Here is a 7,069-nt window from a genome sequence, read left to right on the forward strand (position 1 = left end):
GACTCTCAATCACTGTGCCACCAGGGAAGCCCTATGTATTTTTTTAAAAAATACAGTTCCTTTATGTTAGATAAGAGCATAGGTTCTAAAGCCAGACTGACTGGCTTTAAATCTCAGTTTAGCCACTTGCTAGGTCTAGGAATAAAATTTGGCCCTATGAAAGAATATGTCAACACTTACCAAACTGCAAACAATAGACAAAGTACCAGATTTATTTTTTTTCATACCAGACAAAGGAACAGTTCCGGTCTCCTTTACTTATGTGCACCCCCCTCCAAAAAATGTAAGATTCAAAATCCCATGACTTACCATTTGCCCTAAAGTTAAGAAACAGGAATTAACGGGTTAGTTTTATAATAAACACAGCAGACAAACTCTTAAGCAATCTTTTTTTTTACTGAGGTATAGTTGATTTACAATATTATATAGGTTTCAGGTGTTACAATTTTTAAAGGTCATATTCCCTTATAGTTATTATGAAATATTGGCTATATTCCTTGAGTTGTACAAAATATCCTTGTAGCTTATTTATTTCATACATAGTAGTTTGTAGCTCTTAATCTCATACCCCTATCTTGCCCCTCCCCTCTTCTCTCTTCTCACTGGTAACCACTAGTTTGTTCTCTATGTCTGTGAGTCTTTTTCTGTTTTGTTATATTCATTAGTTTGTTGAATTTTTTAGATTCCACATATAAGTGATATCATACAGTATTTGTCTTTCTCTGTCTGACTTATTTCACTTAGCGTAATACCCTCCAAGTCCATCCATGTTGTTGTGAATGGCAAAATTTTCATTCTTTTTTATGGCTGAGTAATATTCCATTGTACGTGTGTGTGTGTGTGTGTGTGTGTGTGTGTGTGTATGAGTGTGTGTGTATATATCTATATCTAGATAAAGCAGCTCTCTGTATGTATCTATAGAAATATAGATACATACAGACAGCTGCTTTAAACAGTCATCTGTTGATGGACACTTAGGTTGCTTCAATATCTCAGCAATTGTAAATAACGCTGTTATGAACATTGCAGTACATGTATCTTTTGGTTTTTTTCAGGTATATACCCAGGAGTAGAACTTCTGGGTCATATGGTAGTTCTATTTTTAGATTTTTGAGAAACCTCCATACTGTTCTCCACAGTGGCTGCACAAATTTACATTCCCACCAACAGTGTATGAGGGTTCCCTTTTCTCCACATCCTCATTAGGCAATCTGAATCATACCCTGACACTCAAGGTCACATATTAATTTATTCCTTTACCCATCATTATATGATGAATTTAAGGCTTTAAAACTCTCTGAAGGCTAGGAAGGTTTTTATGACTAAAATTAATCCTGTTACACCTAGCTAGAAACAGATAAGTAAGACAAAATACTTCGCTTTTGATGCACAATACTTAATGACATATGACACCAATCTGATTGTTAATACATAAAAAAGTACTTACATTTGTGATTAGTACTTAATACCAAGATACTGTGGCTATAAATTTGAACTAAAAAGTGATATTTAGAACTAACAGTGAAATGGTATAGTAAAATAAGAGAAAGCATTTATTGGCCAAAATGAAATTAGCTAATTTTATTAATTATAATAAAATTATAATTATATATTAAATATATATTTATATATTAAATTTATTATATATATTATATTTATATATAGTTATAATTATATTAAGCATAATTATAATTAATATAAAATTCAATTAATTGAAATTAATAATAATTTAATATTAATGTTTTGATATTATTAATATATTTACCAATAATCAATACAATATTACTTTGTATTTTAATTTAATACTATTAGATTAATGATTAATTTAATAATTCAATTAGAATTCTTAGCGCAAAAAACTTTATCATCACGAAAAAATTAGACACCTTTTTCCACTACCATTTTCAGTGCAAGGATCAACAAAGGAAACTACGCATAGAAACAAAAAAAAAGAAATTACGCGTGGAACTCTGTAACAACTAAGCTCTCTAAGCTTTTGTTAGCTCAAGGATCAACTCTTTTTTTTTTAATTTATTTTTTGGTTGTGCTGGGTCTTCGTTGCTGCGTGCAGGCTTTCTCTAGTTGTGGCAAGCGGGGGCTACTCTTCGTTGCAGTGCAGGGGCTTCTCACTGCAGTGGATTCTCTTGTTGCGGAACACGGGCTCTAAGTGCGCGCACTTCAGTAGTTGCAGCCCGTGGGCTCAGTAGTTGCGGCACGTGGGCTCTAGGGCACACGGGCTTCAGTAGTTGTGGCGTGGGGGCTCCGCAGTTGTGGTTCACGGGCTCTAGAGCACAGGCTCAGTAGTTGTGGCACACCAGCTCAGTTGCTCTGCGGCATGTGGGATATTCCCCGACCAGGGATCGAACCCATGTCCCCTGCATTGGCAGGTGGATTCTTAACCACTGTGCCACCAGGGAAGTCCAAGGATCAACTCTTAAGTATCCTCATGACCCCAGAGATCAGCTACAAATTTATCCTAAGTAGTCCTGAGAATTTTGTTTAGCAGGCTCTCTGCTGTGGAATTCTTCCTCTCTGTTCTTCAACCTCTGTTGACACTGTTTCAGGTCTTAACAGAAGCCCTTTTAATGCCCTCCTCTCCTGAGTGGTGGGCAGCATGCTTCAGGTGAACGTTCAAGAGATCAGAAACCATTTCTCCAAAATTATAAGAAATATACAGTGTTCTGCAAACTCAGGTAGGAGTAGGGGAAGGAAGTAATTCCAGTATTATTTGCTCCCTATCTGCTTTGGTTGTGACATCAAATGCACAAGCAGATCAGGAGCAATTACTAGAGCATAAAACAAAACACTTGAACTTTTTTACAAACAAAATCAACTAAGGTAAATGGTCAGCCTAAAACAATTTCCCTAAGATGTGGAATAACCCATTTATTCCAATTAGTAAATTGTTAAACGTTCTCCTGATTATAGGTCTGGAAAAGTGGACTTCTACACTAGAGAATTATAAAGCAAAAACAGGTAAAAAAAATTTAATCCTTCAGCCATACCTGTATAATTATAAATATAAATGGAAAACACAGGCCAAAGCACAGCTAATTGGCTCATTTTATCCTCATTTCCTTCAAGGACAGAAATATCTGTGAAAACTGATGCAATCTACCAATATCCCACACAAATATGAGCCCACAAAGATGAGGAAATCAATTTTCTTTTTTCTTTTTTAATTTATTTTTGGTTGCGTTCGGTCTTCGTTGCTGCACGCCTGCTTTCTCTAGTTGCAGCGAGCAGGGGCTACTCTTCATTGTGGTGCACCGGCTTCTCATTGCAGTGGCTTCTCTTGTTGCAGAACACAGGCTTTAGGTGCACGGGCTTCAGTAGTTGTGGCACACAGGCTCAGTAGTTGTGGCTCACGGGCTGTAGAGCACAGGCTCTGTAGTTGTGGCTCACAGGCTTAGTTGCTCCTTGGCATGTGGGATCTTCCTGGACCAGGGCTCGAACCTGTGTCCCCTGCATTGGCAGGCAGATTCTTAACCACTGCACCATCAGGGAAGTCCCAGGAAATCCATTTTCTAATAGTGCTGGAGAAACTAGAAACATATTTATGAAACCAGAAACATCCTACCCTTTCACTTTAATGGAACACATTCTAAAAGTATTGTGACACTATTTCTGCCATACTATCTCAGCAAGTAAGTAAGCAAGTTATATCACGTGAAATCAACCTGAACACTGTGATTTATAAATGAAACACATGGTTGCTGGGACAATAGACTGAACTGAAATAGGCCAACTGTTGCCTGCCTCTCCCACCCCCCACCCTCACTGTGATTTATGTCCTAAGAAAGAGTTCTGTTTAAAAACAAAACTGTAAAACCTTTAAAAGCTGAACTTCCCTTTAACAAAGATAAGTAGAAGGAATTTTAAGACAAAACTCCCAAATATTATTCTCATTTATGCCAGTGCCTGTATCATGTCAGACAAACCTCTCCTCACAATTTACTTTCCCAACTGGCCAAAGAAAATTATTTTCACTCATTGGGATGTCAAAAGTCTTGATTAAAGTTTGCCAAGCATTTTTAAACATGTAGATAAAAAGCAGTTATAATGAGGAATTTATAGAAAGGAATGTGTTGCCTTAGATCCCTCCCAGAAGTAAAGGTTGCGGTATGTTAGGGTTATTTTTGCTTGCTCTCTCACTCTCACTTTCAAACAAATTTTACCACTTCTGCATGCATTTTTCAAAGAAAAACAACCTTCTGCATTAGAGACCAGGGGTGTTAACCTATCCTTCGGAGGAATTAGTGTTTAATCTAACGCTACCTAAAGGTCAAGAATCAAGATCTAAGACTATGACTGTAAAAAAATAGTTTCTATCAGGTTAAGAAGGCCAGTAGAGAAGTCATTTTGTAGGAGACAAGGAAATACAGAAATTCCTTGGGGAAAAACTGGAACGCCTTCTGACTTCACACAGTGTTGTTATTCATTCCCAGCAATTTTTAAAAAAAGATTCCAAATTATATTTAAGACACGACACTCAGTCAGAATTAAAATATAGCAAGCTTTACTTTTTCTCTTTTACATTTGAGTTTACATCAGAATTAAATCTCACACATTAACACTGCTTTTGTCACTTCATGGGTTTTCTTCCTATATATAAGCTTTTTTATTGGCTGGAGGGTAGTCGGATATGGTTGTAAGCTTACCAGTTTTGAATTCTATATTTTTTTCTTTTAAACAGTGACATTTTGGAAGATGTGGCTGTGTTAAAGATGTTGATGTACAATGTATTGCTGGAGGCATCTTTCCTGCCCCCCAAGCCTTTGCTCACATTATTTCATGTACCTGGGCTGTCGTCCCCTACCTCCATTCCTGCAAAGCTAAATCCTATCCATTTTTCAAGGCCCAGCTCAAAAGCTCCCTTCCCTACACTCTCATAACACTTTCTGTTTCTAATATACATTACTGAGATTAAAAGGGTGTATCTGTCTTTCCTACTACATTGTGAGACCCTTCAGTACAAATAGGAAAAAAAACCCTCTCATGTCATGACTGTAGAAACAAGAAAGTTTGAAAGATTAAAAAATAAAATTTCAGTTCAAAATATCCTTGAAAAAGGATGAGATAAGCAATGTAGTTATTCAGTAAGTGGGGCTGCTAGAATCCATTGTCTTCATAACTGAACTCAACTTGAATGCAAACTCTCTTGAGGCTAGGGACTTCATCTTATTTCTTGTGTATACCCCCCTACCGCCCCCCACACCTCAATATCACCTAATTCATTGTTCTGCACATCTTAAGTCTCAATACAAAGTCATACCACTGTAGATGAAGAGGGTGTAATTAAAACAAAAACCAGATGCTGAATAATATTAACCTGCGAAACGATGAAAGAGTTGCCAGTGCTTAGGATAAATAACTTCAACGTCTACAAGAAAAAGTGTCAAAGAAAAAGATGCCACAGGGTGCAACAAGGATGGAGAGTAACTTTACTGGGAAGGGTCAGAATAAACAAAATGAAATGGAAACAAGAGTGCTCTCTCAGTTTACTTCATGCTCCCAGAGCGAGACAAGAAGCAAAATATCTAATTTCTTTACATTATTTCATTAATAATGGTGATCAGTCCATGTGACCTCCAAAATCGGGCACAGACCTTCTTGTACCTTCAATTAATTAGGTAACATGGGCTATGGATGATCAGGACACTTCCTCAGGAGGGGACAAGAAAGCGACAGGGGTCAGGACCCAATCTTCCCTCCTCTATCCCCTGTTAGGGGAGGTAAAACAAGAGTGTAATGCATACCTGAGTTGTGAAGCAGTAAGAGTTTGGAAACTCCCCCAGATTAAAATCACCTTCTCGCCACACTCGGTAGTACAGACTGACAGTACAGAACACCCCTTCTGTAGAAGGGGACGACGGGAAGCCGACATAGGACTTACCTGTTTTTTCTGTCCTGTGGTTAAACCTCCGGATCTACGCAGCCGGTGGCGGCGACAAATCCAGGCGCGTAGGCTCCGATCTCACACACCAGGAGAAGTCACAGTAGCCGCGGCGGCGATGGCGGCGACGGTGGCGGCAACCGCGACGGCCGCGGCGTCGCCAACTCCTCCCTCCGCTTCTTCCCGGAGCCGCCCGGCCGCCGCTTTTACCCCACCTTCCCCCCCCCACTTCCGGGTGATGCCCCGGCCGGAAGCAGCCGGCGAGGCGGTGGGGGACGTGTCACGTGAAAGGGGAAACGCCCAGACTAGAGTCAAGCTTCTCCCTCTCCCTGCAGCGCCTGGCCTGACACACAGCCGCCAGCGAAAATCTTCCTTTTTGGCTCTGTAGAGAGTCCTCTTCCCAGCTCACCAAAAACAAAACAACCCCCCACCACCACCAAAACCTGCAGTTTCCTAACCTGAAGCCAAGAAGGACCTTAGACTTACTTATAATCTTCTTCTGGATAGTTCAGCCTCTCATAGCATGACATTAACGTGCTCCTGTTAGACTGTGTAGCCTGACTCCAGATGAATTTACCCATATCCCTCAATTGAAAAATGATCTCTGCGCGCTCTCCGGTGAGGTCGTGGGAAACCGCGCTCATTCGCGCAAAATGGAATTCGCTTTGCTTCACTTCCGTGTTTCTCCAACAGAAAGGTGAACAGATGTGCATCAAAAGTTTAAAAAAAAATCGGTGGCTGAGGCTTGGAGGAGTGACATTAGATTCTGAGTGAGAATACCACTTAGGTAAACTTGGAAGGCCCAAAAGGCTAAAGCTTTTCTGCAAAACAGATGCGGGGGACACTGAGGGGTCTGTCCCAACTCAGCCTCCAGCCGACAAATCTTGTCAGTGGATTCTGCCCTGCTGTCCACCGTGCCAATGCAGTCAGTCAAGCTGGGCGGCGGAGCCTTGGGTTTTGCTTTCCAGAAGAATTGGTTCGTCTTAGGCGGCCACGGAGAAAACCCAAACACTGGAGCAAAACCAGAAACGGAAGCAGAGCACACCATTTACTTTTGAGGAAACTAGTGAACTTACATGATGGTTAGCATTCAAGGAAAAGCTACTTTATTCCCTGGCAGATTGTACAGCAGATGTCTAGAACTTATTCATCTTGCATAACTGAAACCTTATA

The 7,069-nt window shown here is 40.0% G+C and overlaps 1 protein-coding gene across 2 annotated transcripts in view; it reads right to left on the minus strand.

Moving 5' to 3' along the window:
- ATP7A (ATPase copper transporting alpha) overlaps window positions 1–6,120 on the minus strand; it is a 142,677-nt gene extending 136,557 nt beyond the window's left edge. Inside the window, exon 1 of one of the 2 annotated variants that reach the window (XM_067723590.1) lies at window positions 5,897–6,120. The gene's annotated coding sequence lies outside the window, so the exon portion shown is untranslated. Of the gene's footprint in view, window positions 1–5,759; window positions 5,839–5,896 lie in introns of those variants that run through there. The other variant, XM_067723591.1, reaches the window with a different exon arrangement.
- Window positions 6,121–7,069: the final 949 nt, after the last annotated feature.

This window comes from Pseudorca crassidens, chromosome X (genome assembly GCF_039906515.1).
Source record: "Pseudorca crassidens isolate mPseCra1 chromosome X, mPseCra1.hap1, whole genome shotgun sequence".
Lineage (NCBI taxonomy): Eukaryota > Metazoa > Chordata > Mammalia > Artiodactyla > Delphinidae > Pseudorca > Pseudorca crassidens.